Source organism: Pelobates fuscus, chromosome 9 (assembly GCF_036172605.1).
Source record: "Pelobates fuscus isolate aPelFus1 chromosome 9, aPelFus1.pri, whole genome shotgun sequence".
NCBI classification, from domain to species: domain Eukaryota; kingdom Metazoa; phylum Chordata; class Amphibia; order Anura; family Pelobatidae; genus Pelobates; species Pelobates fuscus.
The window spans coordinates 131,398,699-131,424,072 of NC_086325.1; positions in this window are offsets into that span (position 1 = coordinate 131,398,699).

The following is a 25,374-nucleotide window of genomic DNA, read 5'->3' on the forward strand; positions in this document are numbered from 1 at the left end:
GCCGCGTGTGTGTCACCGATCTCCCTGCGTTCCAAGTGAAGCCCGGTCTTCTTTGCGATGGGTGCCAGAAAGTGATTGAGTCCTTACGCGTTTCGTGAGTCTAATGCTCACTTCATCAGAGGATGTTGAGCAGGAGAAGTCCGCGGGTTTAAATAGCCGGTATCTACCTTTGTTTCTATTAACCCTTTTAAGGCTTAAATCCATACTTGCTCTAATGTTTAAATTGATTCCACAATTAAAATTCTTAATGATATACACAAATGTTCTTATTACACTACTAAAAATATAAAAAATACAATATTTGGTGGGAAGACTCCTAAATAAAAGGAGAATTAATAGTATTTGAATACATAAATATAATGGTGTTGTGTAAAATTGTAATAATATACTGTAATGACATGAAGGGGTGCTGCCCTGCAACAGCACTGTCCCTTTAAGTGTGGGAACCAACTTAGCAGAGAAATAATGCTAGGACACGATAAATGGAGTAATAAAGAAAATGTATTAAGGAAAACCAAAAGGATATATATATATATATATATATATATATATATATATATATATATATAATATATACAAAACAAAATATGACAATGCCACAAATATATAAATATATACAATAACCCAATATATACAATAGAGCAGGCAGAGTCCACGATAGTCCTAGGCAAAGGTAAAGGCTTAGTCAGGGTAGTGCAGCCACCAAGTACTAAATGAACATCAAGGGGCAAAGCCCTAAGCAGGTCACACAGAAATAATGCAGCAAGGTCAGAATCACTAGAGAAGGAGTCTAGGCAGGAACACTGCAGGCGAACACTGGAACAGGAGGCACAGGACACAGGACCAGGCAGAGACAAGAACACAGGACCATAAGGACATCGGAACACCGGATCAGGAAACACAGGATACTCAGGATACACAGGATACACAGGAAACAAGACACAGGAGCAAGGAGCAAGGAGCCAGAATCACGGGAACCAGGAAACAGCAGGTACAGGGTCAAGGATAGAGGATAATGATCTGACAGGGAGTGAGGGGAGAAACCAGAATATATAGGTGCTAAACAAGGGCCAGGTGTAGTGCCTAACGAAAGGAAATGAGAAACAGTGCCAAACAGAGTGGTGAGTGCGAGTACTGCACGAGGGCATATTGACTAAGGAGTGTCGTGACATATACTAATACACAATTATGACAACATACTTCAAAAAAAGGATAAAATATGAATAATAATAAACGAATCTTGTAAGAAATAATTATCAACACATCAGAATATAAGGTTCAAGAGAAGGAAAATATGCATACATTATTAATGATACAAATGTGCATATACATAAAAATATAGATATGCAATTAAGAACAATTAAAAGACTGTAATGGAGAATAGGTATTAAGGACTGGAGAGAAACTCATCAATTATGTAAAAATAAACAATGTGAAAAACAGGGGGAGACATAAAATAGGGAATAACAAAATAGGAAATAAAAAAAAAATAGATAAATATTGAAAAAAATGTGAAAAAATGAAAAAATAATAAAAATAAAAATATAAAAATGCAATAAAAATAAATAAATAAATTTAAATAAAAAAATGTCATTAAATAAATAAATAAAATAAAAAAAATACCCATTTCTATAAAAATGCTCGCAACTCGAAATCTACATTAAGTCCTTTTGGTTTGATTGTTTCCAATTTGAATATCCAACTAGCCTCTGCTTTATCTAATGCTTTATCTAGATCGCCTCCTCTTCATGGGGTATTTACTTTTTGTATTGCCATAAATGTAAGGCCCCCAGGATTTTTCATATGTTTTACATCAAAATGTTTAGAGAGATTATGTGAGTGGAGTCCATTTTTGATGTTTCTAATATGTTCTCCCATTCTTGTTTTGAATGCTCGTTTTGTGCGCCCTATGTATAATTTCTCACAGGGACATTTTAACAAATAAATTACACCTTTAGTGTTGCATGTAAGTTGTGATTTGATTTTAAAGAGTTCTTTTGTTTGGGGATGGGCAAATTGTGTTGTTTTTGTTGACTGATTTGGATTATTCTTGCAGGCTTGGCATCTTCCACATTTCCAAAAACCTGATTTTTTTTCTTTAAAATGATATTAGTGTTTTCTTGTGTTTTTTCTTGTTTGGTTGTGGGGGCTAATAGTAAACTAAGATTTGGAGCTTTGGAATACATTATTCTAGGTTTATTTCCTAGTATTAAATCTAATTGGGGATCACCTTTTAGAATGCTCCAATTCTTTTGTAAGATTTTTTTAAATTCATGAGTGTGATTATTATATCTGGTTATAAAAGCTGGAGCTTCTGAATTGGCATTATTATTTTTTGGTTTCGTTGTCAGGATTTGTTCTCTTGTTAAAAGTGAAGTTTTGGATAAGGCTTCATTGAGTATGTTTGTTGAATAGCCTTTAGCTTGAAATTGTGATATCATCTTTGTAGTTTGTTCATCACAAATGTTGGGTTCTGAACAGTTCCTTTTGATCCTCCTAAATTGGCTGAATGGAATATTGTTAAGCCAGCTTTTTGTGTGAAAACTATTATGAGGGATACAACGGTTACATGCTACTGTTTTCCTAAATGTTTTTGTTTCTAGTTGGTCATTCTTGATGTAGATTTCCAAGTCTAAAAATTCAAGTTTTTCTGTAGATTGGTTAAACGTATATTTAAGATTGTAAGGGTTAAAATTAAGATATTCTTTAAAATTTTCAGGTGCTACAGTGTCTCCTTTCCAAATAAAAATAGTCCTCTATATAGCGATGCCATGAGACCAGATTTGCGCCATATGGGTTATTGGACCAGATATGCTCGTCTTCCCATTTACCCATAAATAAGTTTGCATAACTAGGCGCAAATCTGGTCCCCATGGCTGTGCCCTCAATCTGAAGGTAGTGATGGTGGTTGCCCCCAAAAAAGTTATGACTGAGTATTAAAGCTACACATTTGACAATATACTCGATTTGATCATTTTGTAATTCTGAATGTGTTGCCAGCGTATACTGAATAGCCTCACATCCCTGTAGGTGTTCAATGACAGTGTACAGGGATATGAAGTCTTTATTCTATTGGATATCTGATGAAATATTGATTATATGGGTAGTATCTCTTAAATGTGATCGTAGTTTTAGGAATTGGTCAACATATTCAGATAAATTGGAAGTCAAAGAACCAATGCCAGAAATGATAGTGCGCCCTGGAGCTTTTGTTAAAGTTTTATGAATTTTCGGCACATGATAAAAAATCGCCATTCTTGGAAATTTGCAATAAAGATAATCATATTCTTTTGTATTTAAAATGCCTCTCTCTTTGCCTTCTTCTAATAATATCTGTAGTTCTTTTTGGAATTCTTTGGTAGGATTATTTGTTAAAATCTGGTATGTTTTAGTATCTTGAAGTAGTCTCTGTTTCTGCTTTTATAGTCTATTGAATTTAACACTACTAGGCCTCCACCTTTGTCTGCCCCTCTTATAGTGATTTGATCATCATCCATTAGTCTTTTGAGGGCCCTTCTCTCATGTTTAGTGAGGCTATCTTTAGTGTTTTCTTTTAATTTTAGTGTTCTAAGGTCTTTCTCCATGGTTTTCTCAAAAACTCTAATGTGATCGCCGAACTTTCCAGTTTCCAGTTTAGCACCAGAAACTCTTTGCAATACTGTGAGTGCTTATTCCTCTCTTTTATTTTATCTGATAAACGGATTTTAATGCACCAAGCACTTTGGATTTCAAATCACTTTCCACAAGCAAAAGAGAATTTATCTACTAAACTACAGACCACATAACATGATCTGTTATTATACTTAGTTTTATATCAGGTACATTTTTATAATATTATATACACTACAAAACTTGCTAAAATATATAATTTTGTACAATATCAATTCAGCTTATCCAGCTTTATTATTCCAGTTTGACTATAACTGAAAATAGCTGTAATAGCTCACATATCACGGACTGTTGTGAACTTCTACTTGAAAGATACTATTGTATCTATACAGACATTTTATATTGCATTTTACTTGATAACAATATTATGTTTTTTTAACATTATATGGCTATAAGTTCAAGATATATATCTGCAATTGTTTACCTATTTTTATTGGCTATATATTGTCTGTTCAACTCTGCAAAATATTCATTTAAAGGTATACCACTCCTGAAATATTTATTGGATTTTATCTGATACTTTCTTTTTTCACTGCATTTAAAGGGACTTTTTAGTGGAGTCCTTCTTTCAGTTGAGTTTTTTTCCTTTAGCCGTTTTTTATACTCTTATATTAAGGTCCATATTTGGACCTTATCTTCTTATTTTTGATTTAGCATACTGTGATATACACTGACAGCAAAGCTTACAGATAAACTGTGATTTACACTGTCTCTGAAAAATAAAATAAAATGTCATATGAGAAAACTATGGAAAAAAACCTGCAGACATCCGCTGGGGAATCCCAGCAGGGCAACAATGGCAGAGATCCGACCGTGGATGGAGGAGGGGTCGCGAGTAGGTGCACCTTCCTCGAACCGGTCGGACGCCCGCGGCTCTAGAGGGAGCCATCGTGGTGAGGCGGCCACGTGCGCAAGCGAAGCCGGCCACCGGGTACTCGCATCCGACCGGGAGTACCCCGGATGCCGGCAGTCTGGCAAATGAGCTTGGGGATCAGAGGAGGCAGCCAGGTGATTTGTCTCCTGAAACCCCGAACGGACAACTAGTAGCCCGCGGAAGAAAGGGCGGGAAATAATAGAAGGGTGAGAGAGTGGGTGAAGGGGGGAAAGGGTAAAACCAAGAGGAGAGCAAAGTGGATAGGTATCTCCAGGGACCCCCTTAAACCACCACAATCAAGGAAAATCTCCCCAAGTAGAAGACAGGGGAAGCAAAGAAGGGCTAAAAGGCACATGAATCCCAAAAGCTAAGCATAATTAATATAAACATAATCAACAAAACATAATCAATCCCAATAAACATAATGAATCATAATTAATCCTAATAAATCAAAAGCAATCCCAAAGCCACCCACTAATATTAGCAGGAGGCAGTGGTACTCTGCCCTGTACTGTCTGCGGAGCAGCAAAGAAAGAGGAAATGATGCATGGGGAGGGGAGTTTTATAGTACCTAACTTTTTTTCTGATTGGTTGTTTTTTTCTGTGCTGCTGTGGAGTTCTAGTAAAGAGAGACTCCTGTCATGTTATAAAATTGGTTGTCCATTATGTGGATTGTATCCCCATAACCTGCTGATGCTGCCAATCTTCAACCCCATAACCACTATAGACTGGGCGTTCATGGATTGGGATGATATTCCAATCACCTGTCAATGTAGGGCTGAAATCCACCATAGGATGTGAATATGTATATACAGTAGTTGGTATACGTTTAAATATATATAAATATATTTGTGCTCGGAATTTAATATGTAATGGATAATGTCAGAGATAAAAGTTGGTTGTGGTGTGCCGAAACCAACATCCGAATGGGCCTGTAAATAAAAGAGGGCCCACCAAGGAGAATTGTATGTACTAAGGGTGTCGGTGGGTGGGGAACACTTGAACTCGAACGTCAGAGGTGAGTAGGGGCTGGGTGTTTAAGTAGGGGACTTACTCCTCCCACAAATTCCGGCCTAATGGCCTTTCTACTTGTGCTCGGAATTTAATATGTAATGGATAATGTCAGAGATAAAAGTTGGTTGTGGTGTGCCGGAACCAACGTCCGAGTGGGCCTGTAAATAAAAGAGGGCAAAGAGAAGTAAAAAAAAAAACACACTTTATTGCATTTGATTACATAACTAAGTTCCTGAAGGCTTGGCGAAGTTCTCTTTCTGGTCGTGGAATATACGTGTTGTATATGGAGGACTTCCAGCGGCCCAGTCTCTTTATGATGTGGACACCCCGGTTAGTACTAGAAGCTGCTGAAGCGGCTCCTATACGGAAGGAATGCCCGGAGAATGAAGTTGGGTTGTAACCCAATTTTTCCAGTAAGTTTCTAACGTGTGGTAAATTTTGCTGTGGTGAGTGGGTGTCCTTGTAGTTGTAATAGTGGTGAGTCTGGTAGGTGTGTGCTATAAGCTGACCGTAATATGTCCAGTGTCTTGACTGGACACCAAGCATTGTCTGTTGGAAAGAGAGGAATGATGGTGGGGTGTAGGGACTGATTTGTTTTGGTAGATGGGATTGTGAGAACGTAATAGTCGTCTATTGCTGTGAGTGGTATTCCCTTGACAAACGAAAGTAAATTCCCTAGGTCTTAGGAACCTATAAGCCAAATAGATTGCAGATTTGATCACCAGGTTAGTGTTGGGATCAAACGGGGATTCGTCGAGGAGGTTGCTTAGTAATCTAAAGATAGGCCCATCTATAGGTAGTCTGGTGGTGATAGATGGAACCGATACTTTAGAGATCCCCTTTAAGATTTTCTTTATGGGATATGATGATAAAAAGGGGGGGTGTTGTTAGGGAAATTTGTGAGGCTGTGGTGCTGCTCCCCCGTGAGGTATAATTTAATGCTGTTGTGGGAAAGTTTTAAATGTAAATGGCAAAAAGAGGCAAAAGCCACCATGGTTTGGTTTGAGAAATCGCCTTGTAATCCGAATTCAGCAGTAAATTTATTGAAAGTGCCGCAGTGTTTGGTGATAGTGCTTGGTGCGTGAGTGTCCTAGCGTGGTGCATAAGTGTGTTTAGTCCAAGATTAGCTCGTGAAAATTCGGTGTTCTGGATGGTTGATGGTGGGCTGACAGGAGTGCCTGGAAAAACACCTGAAATTGAGATTGAGATAAAGCGTCAGCAGCCGTGTTGTGAATACCCGGGATGTGAAGGCAAATTAGGTGGAACTGGACGGTTGCTGCCAACCAGGTCAGCTTGCGAATCAGCCGCATAATGGTAAGAGAGGACGAGCGCCCTTTATTGATGATATCGCAAGCTGACGAGCTGTCGGAATAACACTTTCCTGCCTTGCCGGACCAGAGGTGACCCCAAGTGTGTGCGGCTGCCACAATGGGGTAAATCTCAAACAAAGCTGAAGTTTCTCTAAACCCCGGCAAGGCATCCGTCTCAGCTGGCCAGTGACCCCTAAACCAGTGATTACTAAATATAGCTGCAAAACCCGTGTTGGCTGCAGCGTCAGTGTAAATGCAGGGAGAGGAGTCTGAGAGGGGAGGGATAAACATGGAGATACCGTTCCATAGGGATAAAAACTGCCCCCACATGAGTAGGTCAGCTTTGGCATGCTGGTCCAACGCAATTGGGCAGTCGTCTGGTACCCCGTGAAGCAGGCAAAGGAGCCTGGACAAAAAAGATCTGCCCTGCAGAACGATGCACATCGCGAAATTCAGGGACCCCATTAGGGACTGAAGTTCTTTCCTGGTGCATACATCGCTCCGCAGGAACATGTCTATTTCCCCTCTCATGCAGATGAGTTTTTCAGTGGGAAGGCTGGTGCGGAAGGTAGCAGAATCTAGCTCTATGCCCAGGAAAGTGAGTTTAGTGGTGGGGCCAATTGTTTTGGCGGGAGACAAAGGTACCCTGAGGGTGGTGAAAAGTGCAGAGGTGCTGAGGATATCGGTGGGTGTGCGTGTGCTTGGTTCTATGATGAGGAAGTCATCCAAGTAGTGAATGACTGCGTGACACCTAATAATGTTCAGAAGCAGCCAGCATAGCCTTTCCCCGAAAATATCAAAGAGTTTGGGGCTACTTCTGGAACCGAAAGTGAGACGCGTGGGAAAAATAGTACCTGTTTCGCCATTCAACACCGTGCAAGTGCCAAAGTGATGGGTGCATGGGCAGCAGTTTGAAAGCGTTGGTAATGTCTGTTTTGCTAAGCCAAGCGTTGCTGCCAGTTGACATGATGGATTGTATGGCATCGTCTATTTTAACGTATTGTAGTGAAAATTCGTGTGCGGGGATGAGTGCATTGATGCTAGGAACAAAAGAGGAGTGCGGTGCAGATAAATCGATAATCATACGTTTTTTTATTAGAATACTTTGTGTACAGCTATACCGATAGGGTTAGTGCGCCAGGAGGAAAACGGTGAGAAGGTGAAGGGGCCGATCATGAACCCTTGAGTGATTTTCTGTGGAGAGGAGAAGGTCCGTGGCCTCCGGGTCTAGACAGGCTGATAGGAGATTAGGGCATTCCAGTATCCCGGGGGGGATGGCCACGAGACCCGTGAAAAAACCCTGGGTAAACCCTGTTATTAGGTACTCCACAAGATGTTTACTTGGATGATCTTTAAGGTAAAAGGCCAGGTTGTCGATATTAACATCGGTTAGTCATTTGTTAGGGGACAACCTGGCCGGACACATGTCTTGGTGTGTGCCCTGAAACAGATGGAGCAGACAATCTACAAGCGCTGAAGCTGCAGGAACCTGCATTGAAGTTGTTGCACACCTGCGCCTTCCCCAAAAAGGAGATGGGCCTCCCCAGTTTGTCCCTCTGACAGCCTTCCTGTTTAAGGTGGGGAGTGGAAGAGGATTGAGGGGTGGTAGAGGGGGTGGCTGGGTCAGCCATAGAAGGGCACAAATCAGCCAAGTGGGTTGAGGAATTGCATATAGCGCAGGACGGGGGCCTCAGACCATCGAAATGGCGACAGAATAGTTCTGTATCCATCTGACACCAGTTAATTCTGACATTAAACTGTTTCAGATGGGTCGCCGCTTTCGCTGATATCGATTTGTGATAATCGTAGAAAGATGAGCCCCCGTACTTAACGCCCAAATCCACCACTTTATGGAGATAGAGGTCCAGTTCCTCTCTCCTGTGGGGATATACCGAGCAGATAACATCTCGGTATATCCCGAAGGCCAACACGAAATTGGGGATAGACAACTTTTTGTTGAGCCTTGGATCTCTGGTTTTTAGAACCACCGAGATGTCGCCAAAATTATAAGCCCTGTTCTCCAGTACGTCTTGGGAGGCAATAAGTAATGACACCAAACACACGTCCTTCCCATCTAGGATTTCTTTCCTAATGGAGTCTGGGACGGAGTGAGCTGGTGACACAAAAGGCGACAGTACTGGAGCTGGAGGGGGAAGTGTAGGGACGGGTGTTGGTGCCATAGGTACAGCCGGGATTGGGGCTATAGAAACAGGGAGGTTACCTGGGGAGGCTATGGTGCTTTCCACCTTGCTTAACCTGCTGTTTAGGGTCTGCAGGTTGGCCAGGATTGCCGCAAGCGTGTCCTGGGTAGCAATGCCAGCGCCAGAAACTTGGCTTTGAGAGCTTGTGCCTAGCCTAGGCTCTGGGGCTTGGTTGGTTAACAGTCTGTATAATTCCGCCTTTCGGGCTGTAGCCGGAAAGGGGATGCCCCTGAGCCTAAGTTCGGCCGTGGTTTTAGGTATAGTCCATGCTCTCAAAGACGTAGGGGTAGAAAGTGCGAGAGAAACTCCTGGGGACTCTGGTCTGATAGGAGTTGATATAATATCCTCATCAGGTACCTCATCCATGGGAGATGTGTCTTGCGACATTCTAGAAATGAATTAAATGAGTTGGTTTTAGTAGGGGCGTCTGAGAAAACTATTTCAAGGGGTGGGGGGGGGGAATTGCTTAAATGAACTGGACTGTAGGATTATTGCCGAAGCTAAAAACTTAACTTAGACTAGTGACGGTTGAGGCCCTGCTAATGCTAAGTGGCGGTGAGAGGCTCTATCTATGATTTGGGCGAAGTGGATTATGTTGCCACAGATGTGGTGGCGGGATGTTGGCCTCTCGGTGACATTTAAAAGGTTCAAACGTGTGGCCGTAACGAGTGAGGCCCTGACTACGGCCCTGTAGAAGGGTGAATGAGGCGATTAACTATGATTTGGGCGGAGGGCCGTACCTCCGTGTTGAGGTTTGGGAGATGATTTGTAAATGCCTCGGTGAGCTAGGTCTGACGTTCAGACCCTGTGAGCCAGTTCACGTAACAACTATGGGGTAATTGGCGTTTTATGTGCTGGTAGGATACTAACCTTGATAGAGATTATACCCGTGGACTTGTTTCTTCAAGTATATGAGAGAGAGGCCCAGTGGTTTGTGATGTCGTAGCAGAGCCTAAGGGGTTTGAGACAGATGTAGATCTGCGTGAGCGTGGCGAATGGGCGCACTATGAGTTAATGGGGGGCATGGACGAGTAAACGGGTGGCAAAATGGACCGTGAAGGCTGTCTGTGGCCTTTTCATGGGAAACTGAAGTAACTTATTGAAGATTTAAAGAAAACTATACCTGGATAAGGTACAACTATCGAGGATTCCTCCGAATTTAGACGGGGCAAGTTGTTGATGCTATCGTAGTAGAACCTAAGGGTTTGAGACAGATGTAAATCTGAGTGGGCGTAACGTATGAGCGCAGAGTGAGTTGACAAGTGTAACTTGTTGGCTGCCTGGGTTACCTCAAACAGAAAATAAAAGTAAAATAAATACTATACCTGGATTAAAGGACAAGAAGCAGGGTTTTGAAATATAGAATGAGCGAACGGCTTGTGCTAGCGTAGAATGGAAACATGGATTTAAGGATAAGAACCCCAGTTTTTTTTATTGCAATTTAGCCGTAATATGTGGCAAAGTGCGATCTGTGGAGATCAGAGATTTATTTTTAACAGGGCTGAGATTAATTTGCACGTTTAAGGCATGGTAAAATATTGTGTAAATAGTAATTAATTGCAGGGAAGCTGTATGTTATACAGAATAAAACAGTAAGTACCATAAAAAAACACTAGGTGGCGATGTCAGCCCAATAAACTAGGTCTGTGAACTGCTACACAAAATATATGGAAAAGTATGAATGAACGTTTGTGTAATACATATGTTATGCATAATATGGAAAAAACTAGCAAGCATTTCTTTCCCCCACACAGTAAAAGCATAGCCTCTTATAACAGCATGAGTTTGGAATTATATTTATACCCCTAGCATTAAATAACGTTTTACGGATTTTAAGACGTTTTACGGATTTGAGGGGGGGAGGGGGGTGGGGGTGGGGGTGGGGGTGGGGGGGGGGGGCGGTCTAGAACCCCCCAGACGGGTGTTTGAAAGAGACCGTGACGTGAGGGGAGCGTGGGTGGTCCCTGGTATGATTTCCCTGTCATTAGTGTTCCGGCCCCCTGCTGAGCGATGTGGAGGGGACCGGAATGAGAGGACTCACGATTAGGAAGCAGAACCGCCGATAGCACGGGGGATTCTGCCGGACCGCCCGTAGCACTGAGGATACAGCAGGACCGCCGGTAGCACGGAGGATTCAGCCGTGCAGCTGATACAGGAGATGCCCGGACCGGAAATGACGCAAACGTGAAGACTCGCGAACCGGAAGTAGAACAAGGAACACTTGAACTCGAACGTCAGAGGTGAGTAGGGGCTGGGTGTTTAAGTAGGGGACTTACTCCTCCCACAAATTCAGGCCTAATGGCCTTTCTATATATATATATATATATATATATATATATATTTTGACAAGATAGATGTACATTGGAGAGGAGGGAATAGAATGCAAGAATTAATAAAAAAAAAAAAGCAGAATGGATATATAATTTAAAAACATTAAAAATTGGTTTAAACCAAGACATTGATTTTAACCGGTTTAATTTAGTTTTATCCAATGAGGCATAGACCTGTTTTCCTTTTTTTTTTAAATCTTTTTTATATTTTTTCTTTTTTTTTCTTTTCTTTATTCTCATTTCATTAAGTGGAGTTTGGGATTCTTCATTTTATTTTATTAATTTTTTAGTTTTGATATCCATATATATATATATATATATATATATATATATATGTCCACTATTTGGACATATTATAATATGTACAACAATATATGGATACTAATCCTTATTTTGATTTTATAGATGGATATTGAATCAAGTTCATTCTGCATGTATATGTTGTTGAATTGTATTCTTTGTCGTTTTTTATACATCCTGTAACATATTTATATTTACACAAATTTTGATATGTATCAGTATAATAGCTTTATTTGTGTTGTTCCCCCTATATATTGTGGGTCAGAATTTGAAGATTATAGATTATAAATCATATCTGGAAAGAAAGCAATGATACAACCATTTGTATTAATTCAAAAGTCTCTAAGTTGTCAAGAATGCCGTATATTTGATATGACATGCACCACATTATAGTATATTTCAGTAAATCCACTGGGTCCATTTAGTGGATATATATATATATATATATATATATATATATATATATATTACATATCTTGTTTCTATATATAGACCTGGAGGGTTTATGATTATTATAATCTTTAGATCCATATTTTTCTTCCCCCTTTTTTTAATATTAATTTTGAAGGATTCTATCTCTCAGTTATGTATAGTGGGAACTTATTGTATATGCTGCTGCACAATCACCAGTATTAGCAGAGGAGGGCTCCTCTCATTTGGATGCATTCTATCCGAAAACCGGAAGTGATGTCATGCGCAGGGGAGGGCTGGCAGCCTTAGTCCTGGGGGGCAATCCCAGTCAAGTGGCCCATTGCACCACCGAATTAGCTCACCATCGACGCCCACCTTTTCCTTGTTTTATAACGGATATTGATGTTATGAAGAAGGACAAATATGATACAATGTGATTTAACATAATTTAATTGTAATGGAAAAAAATGATGTTTAACAAAAATAAAATCTACAGTTTTAACAAATGAACAATGTATGGGCACAATACACTTTTTCAAAAAAATACAGAAGTCAGAGAAAGAAATATCTGTATAAAACTTTTAAACTAAATATTTGATCAAACGGTTAGCAAAGACCTCATCAAGGTTGAACTTTGACGAATAATTTCCAATACATCTGGAAACTGGACCTGTTCCAGAAGATCTCTCTCCACTGACATGAGCATTAGAGCATCAAGCAGTTCTTGTCCCATTGTGGCTCGCAGTCGGGTCTTGATGAGTTTTAGCTTGCTGAATGCTCTCTCACATGACACTTGTGTAAAAGAAAGGGTCAACAGGTACTCATAGGTGATAGAAAGATTTTCATAAGCTGCAGAATAAAGGTTGTATTTTATCAACAACCTGTGGCAGCAAAGAAAGCACTGCTTGCAAGAACTGCACTTTGATTCCTTTTGTACCTCAACTAGTTTGTCAGTAGGTGGAATCCAGTCATTAATCTCCTCCTCCTCCTCCTCCTCCTCCTCCTCCTCCTCAATAATTATTTCCACTTTCTGTGTCTCATCTTCAGAAAGACATCCTGTAAGACTTGGAAATAAGTTGGCAAAACTTATTAATTCAGTTTTGAGAGAACATTCATTTACTTTGGCTAATTTAGAAATTCTGTATAGGCAAAGTACATAAATTGAGGCTAGGTCCCCCAGGAGGTGTTTGCAGTCCTCAGCCAGGTAGATCAGGAACCAGGTAGCCAGGTACAGGTGAAAAATAAATTTATTCACAATAAAATACACTAAAAAGCACAACGCGTTTCGACCCAATATAGAGGGTCTTCCTCAGGTGCAAATTCAAATTTCAAATGAAAACACTTACATTTTTATAAGGCAAACAATTAAAAATTCATTACAGGTGTATGTGAAATAATCCCCCCCCCCTTATTGCCATATATGGAGTATTTCCGGTCCCAATCTGTGTAATCCCGCCACCTCTAAGATGTCAGCTGTCTCCACCAATTCATAGAACGTCTCTGTTGACCTTCATAAGATGGCCGCGGTGTGCAGCTAGTATCAGTCCGTCACTTCCGGTTGTCGATTTGCCGGTGATGTCACTTCCGATTTCGTCATTACGGCGAGACTGTCTAGCGATCACCTGATTCATGTTCATTCAAAGGGAGGGGGCGGGATATACATCAGTTGTAAGTCCATAGAGGCAGCCATATTTGAATATGGAAAACGAAAGGGCAAGAATTGAATGATAAAAAATTATTAAATATAAATAATAAAAAGAAAAAATCGAAGTTTATTAATAAAATCATTAAATATGAATAATAAGAAATAAAATCAAGGTATATTGTGGATTACAACTTATATATAATAAACTAAAATAAGAGAACATTAATAGAGATGGAAAAGTGTATATATAAACACAGGGATAATAACCTGCATAGATTGGAGACATATAAGGTATACAATAAATATGATACCAAAATATAAAATACACAAATAAGCTTATCTAAAGATATTAATTTAGAACAAAGGTTTAAAAATCATCAACTCCATTATTGCTATTAAAGGATAGAGCCTATCTCGAAGTCGATATTTAACCCTTTAGGACATAAGGTTTGGAGTTCAAAAATCCAGCTGGATTCTTTTTTGCTCAAATTAAATGTGATATTACCTCCTCTCCAATGTGTATGGACTTGCTGTATAGCTGTGATTTCTAGTTCGTTAGGGTCTGAGTTATGTTTAATTAAAAAGTGATTAGATACACTATGGTTGACAAAACCAATTCTTCTATTTCTTACATGTTCATACAACCTTGTCTTGAGGGGTCTGGAAGTCTTGCCTATATATTGTAGGCCACAACTACACTGCAATAGATATATAACGTTTTTGGTCTCACATGTAATAAAAGAATTAATATTGTACCTTTTCTTCGTTATATTAGATGCAAAATAATCTTTCTTTTTATTGTTTACTTTAGTATTCTTATAAGCATGGCAATTTCCACAATGATAGAAACCTTTGGTTGTCTTAGACCAATTGCTTAAAAAAATATTACTCTCTCCCTCCTGTTTGTCCACATAATTAGACGTTAAAATCTGCTTAAAATTTTTTGCCCCTCTAAAAATGAACTTTGGATTGTCACCAATATATTCATGGACATCCTGATCTTGCTTTAAAATATTCCAATTTTTATTAATGATCCTTTTTAATGACCCTACGTTACTACAGTAGTTAAAGATCAACAGAATCTGTTTAGTTGATATCTTTTCATCTCTTTCTGTAATTTAATAATTGGGATCTATCTAAATTGCTTACTTTATCTATGTCTTTCGAGAGTTTTTCTTCACTATACCCCTTTTGTAAGAATTGCTGTTTTAAAATTGACGACTGTACTGTAAAATCGAAGTGGTCTGAGCAGTTTCTTCTTAGTCTTAAAAATTGTCCCTTGGGGATATTCTGAAGCCAGGGATCATAGTGGCAACTGGTGGTTTCTATAAAGCTATTTACGTCCACTTGTTTAAAAAAGGTTCGAGTCTTAAAACGTCGTTCAGAGATATAAATATTAAGATCTAAAAAATCTATAGTACTTAGACTTACATTTTTTGTAAGGTTAATACCCCATTCATTGAGATTTAAATAATTAAAAAACAAGTTAAAATCTGCTTCAGACCCTCTCCAGATGATAAAGATATCGTCTATATACCGTTTGTATGAGACCAGGTTTGCACCCCATGTCCCTGGTATATAAACATATGTTCCCAATAGGACATGAACAAGTTGGCATAACTGGGGGCAAACCTGGTCCCCATGGCTGTACCTCTGATTTGTAGATAAAAGTCGCCATCGAACCAAAAAAAATTATTGGTTAAAATAATTTCTATACCCCTAACAATAAAATCAATTTGAATATCTAAAAACTTTTTAGACTGTTTGAGATAAAAGGTAACTGCCTCAATTCCTTTTGAATGATCTATTATAGTATATAGGCTTGTGACATCACAAGTGATAAATAAAAGGCCTTCATCCCATGTTTGTTCATCTAGAATTTTTAAAAGGCTCACTGAGTCTTGTAGATATGAGGGGCAAGTCTTAACTATCGGTTGGAGAAAGAAGTCAATAAATTGTGATAGGACAGACAAAATTGAGTCAATCCCAGACACAATTGGTCTGCCTGGTGGATTAACAAGATTTTTATGTATTTTCAGTAGAATATACATGACTGGTATTCTGGGGTGTTTAGTCTGGAGAAAAGCTAACTCATTTTTATCTAATACTTCATTCTCAAGGCCTTCTGCCAATAAACTTTCATATTTTTGGATTATTTCAATAGTGGGATTTTTATTCAATTTCTTATAGGTAGTATTGTCTTGGAGTTGTCTCATTATCTCATTTAGATATTTATCTTTATCAAGAACTACTACCCCCCCCCCCCCCCCCCCCCTATCTGTTGGCTTGATTACAATACAAGGGTCCTGTTTTAAGTAATTTAACATTTGTTTTTCTTTTAAAGTCAAATTTTGTTGGTATTTAGAGAGTGGTTTCATATTATATAGTTCTTCAAGGCATGCCTTTTCAAATACTCGCATGCTATGTGACTTGAGGTGTTGGGGGTAAAAGGTAGATTTCTTCTTAAAATTAGTATGGATTATCTTACTGTTAGAGGTGTCTGACATTGGTGTCTCCTGTACATTAATTTTTTCTTGATTATTAGTAAAACATTTTTTTTAGACAAAGCTTTCTTATGAATCTATTTATGTCGATATAAGCCTCAAACTTGTTAATCTGACAGCTAGGGGCATAATTGAATCCGTTTCTTAGGATTTTTTCCTCTTGGTAAACGTGTTCTTTTAGATAGGTTAAAAATTGTTATTTCATTATGATTATTTTCTTTCTTTCTTTCTTGGTCTATTTCTCCCTCCTCTAGTTCCTCTTCTGAATTGATCTGCTTTCCCCCTCCACCCTTCTTTTAAAAATAACCTCTCCATTTTTTTTCTTCATTTTTTTCTTTCCTCAAGGCCTCAAACCTATTTCTAGTGGGAATTTGGAAAGATCTATCATAATCATCCCTTCTTTTATGAAGTTCTCTCTTGGGTTTTGGTGAATCAGGCAGAGGAGTTCTATTAGTATACCTCGATCTATAATGTTTTTCTCTGGGAGGACTCTTCCAATGTACCTTTTCTACATATGGAAAAGTCTTCCTCCTTACTTGTACGGGTGGAGGAGTTTTAGGCTCATATTTTGAATCCCTGTCCCCCAGATTCTTCTTTGTATAGGTTTTTGCCTCATATCTATCATTAGTTCTTTGGGGATATCTTTTTCTGCTATAATCCTTGGTCTGTTTACCAGGTATCTTTCTTATATTATTAGTAGCATAATCCTCCAAATCGCTTTTATACTTTTTATTTCCAATTATGGAATTTTCCAGTTTATCAATATTTTTCTTTGCTCTTTCTGATAGCATATCAAAGTCTTTAGTCCCTATAAAGGGTTCTAATTTACTATGCAACTTTTTAATGGTTACATCAAGCTCTTTCAAATCTTCTTTTCTTTGAGTGATGATAATATTAATCATTGTGTTTGAAAAGGACTCTAGTGCAGAGGTCCATATACCCATAAATTTCATGTTATCGAGATCAAAAGTGGGGAATTTAGTGAATCTCAGACCCCTAGGTGTTATTTTGTCCTTTAGATATTTTTCTAGGGTAAACACTTCCCACTTAATTTTGATTTCTCTACGTAACACTTTCTCTAATTGATAAACCATATCATCCAAATTATCTGTCACAATTAATATCCCTGTGTTTATATATACCTTTCCATCTCTATTAATGTTCTCTTATTTTAGTTTATTATATATAAGTTGTAATCCATAATATACCTTGATTTTATTTCTTATTATTCATATTTAATGATTTTATTTATGAACTTCGATTTTTTCTTTTTATTATTTATATTTAATAATTTTTTATCATTCAATTCTTGCCCTTTCGTTTTCCATATTCAAATATGGCTGCCTCTATGGACTTACAACTGATGTATATTCCGCCCCCTCCCTTTGAGTGAACATGAATCAGGTGATCGCTAGACAGTCTCGCCGTAATGACGAAACCGGAAGTGGCATCACCGGCAAATCGACAACCGGAAGTGACGGACTGATACTAGCTGCACACCGCGGCCATCTTATGAAGGTCAACAGAGACGTTCTATGAATTGGTGGAGACAGCTGACATCTTAGAGGTGGCGGGATTACACAGATTGGGACCGGAAATACTCCATATATGGCAATAAGGGGAGGGATTATTTCACATACACCTGTAATGAATTTTTAATTGTTTGCCTTATAAAAATGTAAGTGTTTTCATTTGAAATTTGAATTTGCACCTGAGTAAGACCCTCTATATTGGGTCGAAACGCGTTGTGCTTTTTAGTGTATTTTATTGTGAATAAATTTATTTTTCACCTGTACCTGGCTACCTGGTTCCTGATCTACCTGGCTGAGGACTGCAAACACCTCCTGGGGGACCTAGCCTCAATTTATGTACATTTATGTACTCTGCCTATACAGTTTAGAGCAAACTTATAAATGCTCAGCAAATTGTGAGTTTTTCCAAGCATCTTAATTTAATATTATGTGTCTTGCATACTACCCTATATTGGCGTTCTATATTTTCAGAACCTAAGGGCGTCCTACAAATTTGTGGAACTATATCCTTTTTGCGCAATCACCTGCTCTTGTTTTTCTATTTGTATATGTAAGTGTATTTTAGTGACTATACACTAAGGTGTTTTTTGCTGCATGCTATATTACTAGCACATTTCTTGATTAGCGCCACCCCTTTTTCTTTCTATCTCTTAAATTTAGAAATTCTCTCTAGTGCCCCTCCATCTAGCACTTTGGGATCTGTCCTAATTTTCTGAAAAGTGCGAGGATCCAAGTAGTGGGAATCCATGACCAATTGCTTATTTTCTGAAAATCTCTCCATCATGCTTTGTATGATTTGGTCCAGAATTGGTCTGAACACACTAGCTCGAAAACATTGCATTTCATCTTCAGGTCGTTCATCATGTGAAGATTCTCCAGCCAAGCGTTTCTTTCGTGCCACTCTTCGAACTGGAAGCATAGTCTCGACTTCCAAGGAGTTGAGATCATCACTTTCATCCATTAACTCGTTTGTTTTTATTGCAAAGTGTTCAGCCTTTTGTTTTAGATTGTTGAAATCAATTTTATTCAGTTGCTCCACTGCACGTTGGACCATTTGCCATGCTACCTTGAAGTCACTGGTTTGTAGATACTTTGACACTGGCCCTATAACATCAAAAACCTGTAAAAAATATGTTTGCTGTTAGGATAATCCTAAACTGACAGATTGTGAAAAAGGGATGAGGCCTCAGAAGTGTTTTTTGATTCAAACAAGTTACTCTGGGAAATTACATATAAAACTTCAAGGGTGTCAAAATAAAGAGTGTTTTTCACCAAAAATCCAGCTACGGGCTTTTTCTTTTGCCCACCATCTTGTCTCTCCAATTTTTTGTAACTTTAAAAGTTTTTCCTGTCCATGTCTTCTATCCAGTTGGTCTTTCCAGATATTCATTCTTTTGTGGGAGTCTCCAATAAAGGTTGCCAAGCGATTTAGGAGACCCAAAAATGTTTTGGCTTCCAATACTTGACAGCAATCTGAGACACACAGGTTAAGGATATGACTAGCACCAAAAAAACGCATCTGGCACTACCTTTGCAATCTGTGCATGTAGTCCCACATACGCACTCCTCATATTTGCTGCACCATCAAATGATTCACCAGCAATTTTTTGGAAATCTAATCCAAGTATATCAAAACAGGACATTAGAAGTTCGTGAAATCATTTTCCTGTAGCGTCTTTAACAGGGAGAATCGCCACAAGCCGTTCTTTAATGGCTTCATCTTGCACATATCTCACAACTACTGTTGCTTGATCTACAATTCCAACATCTTGTGTGGAGTCAACCTGTTTACTGAATCGTTTCTCTCCGATTTCAGACACAATTAAGTTTTTCATGCTTCGAACTATTGCTGCAAATACTTTCTTTATTGTATTATTGAACAAAAATGTCACAAGAGATCCACGTCCAGTTGAATGTTTTCCTGATGTTTTTCTGTCTTTCAATCGCTGTTTTCTTTTTTCACTGTCCTGAAAACATTTATCAAGGTGATTTTTAAGAGGAACATCATACTGTGATAGGAGTAGGACAATTTCCAGAAAGTTCCCGTGGTTTATTTCAATGTTATTTAAATTGTACAGCGATTCATTAGTGCCATGGGCACGAAATGGCAATCCCTGTTTTCCGAGAAGTTTTACAATATTAAATATACGGTTTAATACCTCAATATTTTGTAGTATCTCCTTCTTTCTTCTGGAGACTTGAGCCTGATTTATTAATGTGTCAATGCTTCTATTAGTTTTCATGGTAAAATAAGCACTAACAGCATCAGAATGACTTTTTGAAGATTCGTGCTTATTTGCTGCCTGATAGCAATGGCGAAAATTAGAACAACCACTAGTGAACGAGGAAGAGGAATTAGAAAAGGCAATGCATATGCTGCAAAAAAATGCTTCTAACTTTCGATCCTTTATCTTGCAACTCAGCCATGAACGCTTAATACGATCCCCATTAGACTTTTTGCGGTAATAAAAGTCTGCTTCTTGAAAAGGAAGTTCTGCGCATTCAGTCCTGGTTGGCTGAAAAGGGTGTTTTTCAACAAAAAATTTTTTTTCTGCTATGGAGCATGCAGGAGGAAGACTAAAAGATATTTCTGATGGATCATTTAGAACGCTTCCTGACATGTCTTCAGGTGTGATACATTCTAATTCAGGAAGGTCTTCAAAAACATCTGGGTCATTCATCTGCGCTTGCTCTCTGCATTCTGACACCAGCCCCTCCTCAATCACCTGTTCTTCTGCTTGTGGGCTCACCTCATCTTCGACGGACACAACCGGCCTGCTTGAAGGAGCACTTGGGCCGGCAGAAACCTCATCAACAGGAATTCTTGGGTGTATACCACCAGCCTAAAACATTTTTTTTTTTTTTGTCAACCTATTTTAATCTCCCCCCAAAAGTTCTCGAGGTAACTAAGAAACTCCAGGAACTCCATGCATGGTAACAATAAAAAAATAAATTAAAAAAACCTCATGCACACAAAGGATATACAACTCATACTTACCTTACATGTAAGATTTTGAGATTTCAAATAAGTAAAAATATATCTTAACAAAGTAAAACTGATCACTATGGAAAGTCAAGTATGCACACTCCTTGATAATCCATCATGAATCTTAACAAACGTAAAACTTCATCATGCACATGCAAACAGACTACCGTATATACTCAAGAAATTTTAGTTGTAAGCTTCATTTTAAAACGCAGATCCACGGGTCCATGCTAGTTTCGATAGAATTGAGTTCACATTGAATGCGGGGCAATATCGAGTTACCGGTAGTGCTAGTGTACTTAGCTGTATGTTGACCCAGATACCGGGTACACACACGGACAACAGCAGGCTGATTTAGAATACAGTGCAGCGATTGCTGATTACTGCCACCTATCTGTACGCTTTCCACGTCACTGTTGCAGCGGTGGCTGTTATGAGCCACAAGCAGGACCACTAGCTGGCGAGAACGCTAACCGAATGTGCCTTTTGGAGCTGAGCGTGTGCACTGAGATGCAGAGGAGTAGTTACCGTAACAGTTTGATTGTTCCAGGATCTTTGCCTAGGTAATATCTGACAAATTAATAAAAATCCCAGGATTTCAAAGCCCCAAGTTTTACCCTCGACTTATCCACGAGTAATAGCATATTTTACAATTGTTGGTCAAAAAACTGCACTCGACTTATAGACGAAATCAACTTATAGACGAGTATATACGGTAGATATATTCATTCTTGTTATCAAAAGAGTGAATATACATTTCTGTGACATAAAATGTTAGAACTAGCCTTAACTTTTGAACTTTTAACATACCACCGAAAGAGAGACTTTCATTTGCTTAGGATCCCTTCCTGCTAACTCAAGTTCCTTGAACCGTTTTTCTCTCATTTTCTGAGCACCACCTTTCTCTTTAGATGTTGTTTTACTCTCCATATTTATCAATATGAAACCAACTGTAAAATTTATTTAACACCAAAACACAACAATGAGTTACATAAAAACAGCAAACATTTACTAATGTAGTGATTTTAACTCCTAAATGGCAGATCTATACAGGGGCATGATCTATACACCAAAACTGCTCCATTAAGCTAAAGTTGTTGTTTTGTTGACTAAAGTGTCCTTTTAAGTGAGCATTTTACAATCACTTAGCTCACACCTCACCTATTGTAAAATGAAAGAAGATTGCATATTTAGTGTCAGGAGAGACTGGCCAGTGGCCAATATATTTATATTTAGTCAAAAACATAATGGTGGCACTTTGCAAATTGACATGTTCGGCAATGACACAAACAAAGGGCACGGGGAGAGACAGACATAGTGCCTGTAATTTACACTAATTCTATGCTCTGGGGACCAATATACAGCCTGCTTGCTGCCAGAGGTAAACATGTACAAAGCAGCCTCGTGTTTTACACCCAATAGACAGCAGCACCTGTCGGTAAAAGCCAAATTACTCATCTTTATATGGACACAAAAACAAAAATATAAGCAGCAGCGGCATGGACGGCTTCACTTATATTTTTGTACTGGGAAAGACTGCCGGCAGTAAGTTAATATTGGTGAAGCACTGCAGCTCTCTGATTACATGGTTTAGGTGGCCGCGAGGCTCTTAACGAGAGGCTGTCTAAATTGCCTAATTAGAGAAACGCCTCTGGCCAAGAGATCCGGTCTCTGTGCAGCATATCAGTGTATCACTGAGCTCTAGAGCAATAGAACTCACAGTAATGTGCAATTTGTAAGTATATCACACATCACCTCATCAATACAATGCACAGGACTGGGCAGTGTTTGAGTATATCTCAGCCAATCCACTCTTTTCCTATAGGAAAGCATTGAGAAGCTATTGCGCATGCATGGCAAAATGCTGCGCTGCACCAATCAGCAGCTCCTTATAGAGATGCATTGAATTAATAAATCTCTATGGGGAGTGTACAGCATGGTGCTAATCATCAGCGCTGCACATTATGCAGCACTGACCTAGAAAGCACCTCTAGCGGCCATCTGAGGTGTGGCCACTAGAGGTGTTCCTAGGCTGTAATGTAAACAATGCTTTTCTCTGATAAGGCACTGTTTACATTAAAATGCCTATAGGGCATGACTATATGACACCAGATCAAACACATTAAAGGACCACTATAGTGCCCTGAGGGTGCCCCCACCCTCAAGGTCCTCCTCCCGCCGGGCTCTGGAGAGGAAGGGGCTAAAATCTTACCTTTCTCCAGCGCCGGGTGGGGAGCTTTCCTCTTCCTCTACTCCTTCCTAGTGACGTCATCGGCTGAATGCGCATGCGCGGCAGGAGCAGCGCGCGCATTCAGCCAGTTCATAGGAAAGCATTTACAATGCTTTCCTATGGACGCTGGCGTCTTCTCACTGTGATTTTCACAGTGAGAAGCACGCAAGCGCCTCTAGCGGTTGTCAATGAGACAGCCACTAGAGGCTCTGGAGGCTGGATTAACCCTCTGAAACTATGTTTATAGAAGAAAGGGTTAAACCTAGCTGGACCAGGCACCCAGACCACTTCATTAAGCTGAAGTGGTCTGGGTGCCTATAGTGGTCCTTTAAGCTGTAGTTGTTCTGGTGATTATAGTGTCCCTTTAATATTCCTGTGTACATTACTACGTTAAAACAGTAGATTTTATTAGCAGGGATCAGTATTTCTAAATCTACATGGCTCCCTTCTTAAGTAAAAAAAAAAAAAAAAATTGTTAAGATTTAATCTGCTAATCAAATGTCACTTTAGTGAGAGAGAATCCTTACAATGATAGAGAAAAAAAACTGAGCAAATTTCTAGATTTTTAGAACACAACTTTAATTTGCAGATTATTATTTTTTTTATAAATGTGCACATTACAAATATTGTACTGTCCCCACCCCCCCTTTAAAAAAAAAAAAAAAAAAATCTTCCTCATGACAAGATTTTTCTATTTTGCAGATTATTTTTTTATATATGTACACATTGCATTTATTGTACTGCTCCCCTCCCCCCCCAAAAAATATCTCCCTCATTACAGTCTTTTTCTATTTTGCAGATTATTCTACTTTTAAATATATAAATGTGAACATCATCGCATTCATTGTACTTCCCACCCACCCCCTACCCCTAAAAAAAATCTCACTCATTACAATCTTTTTTTATTTATTATTTTGCAGATTTTATTTTTTTATTTTATAAACGTACACATTGCATTTATAGTACTGCCCTCACCCCCTCCCCCTAAAAAAGTATTATCTCCTTCAATACAATCTTTTTTTATTTTGCAGATTATTTTATTTTTATATAAATGTGCACATTCTCGCATTTATTGTACTTCCCACCCACCCCTTAAAAAATATCTCCCTCATTACAATATTTTTTTCATTATTTTGCAGATTTTTAATTTATATATGTACACATTGCATTTATTTTATGGTACTGCCCCCTCCCAGTGGTTGAGTTAGGAATGGCACCAGACAGGGCTGTCCTCTGCATCCTCTTCTTTATATCATAACTCTAGAACCAATGGCAGCAAGAATTATAGATTATAGAAGAAAAAAATTTTTTTTAAATGGGAATCTCTATTGGTAATACAGAAAATGAGGCCAGCCTTTACGCGGATGATATTCTGCTGACTTTAACGGATGCTGAAATCTCAATTAGAAAATCTGTTAAGATGTTAACATATATGGGGAACATTTTAATTTCAAACTCAATATTAATAAATCACAAGTGGTGTCAGTAGGAATAATCGAAAATAGAGCTACAGTCCTTAACCATAAGTTTCCATTTATGTGAAAGGACACATTTTATTGATTATTTAGGGATTAAAATATAAAGGATTCCCTATTAATAATCAAATTAAATTATCAAGATCTATTGAATGGCCTATCTAAAATTGGGAGAATGGGGAAAAAAAACTGCCCATATCATAGATTGGTAAACTCAATGCTATTAAATCCTATATCCTACCCAGATTGCTTTAGAACATAAGACTAATTCCTGTTCAACTTCCATCCTATATTTGTATTCAGTTTCAAACAGCTGTAGAAAAATGTATTTGGTTAATTAAGAAACAAATCATTTCAAAAATCTTGTATGGAAAGAAGTCCAATGAGGGTATGGGCTTTCCCAATATGATTTGTATATAGTCTAATATATGCAATGTTGCATTTACATGCTATCCACTCATATTCCTCTAGATCTGAAGATTGGTTTTATAATTGACCAAAATATATTGGATATCAAGAACTATATCTTATGGCTGAATGAGGCAACAGTGAAGAAAAATCAGACTATTCTAAAGAACTTTACTATTAAATAGTATCTATCTTGTCAATTAAATAGTATCCGCTTAAAGGCTAAGAACACAAACTGCCATAGAAATAATAGAATATAACATTCCAGATATGAACAATTTGATGTGGTATTACAATAAAGATAACATAAATATATATATATTTTTTTTTTTTTTTTTTTTAGAGGGTGCTTAATATAACATACGTAAAATTAACAAGAGTATGATATCCCAAGGCAGCATTACTAGAATATGATCCATATTAAAAACTATAAATCTAGGCATCTACAAACTATCTTGAATCCAAAAGCTATGGAATCACTAGAA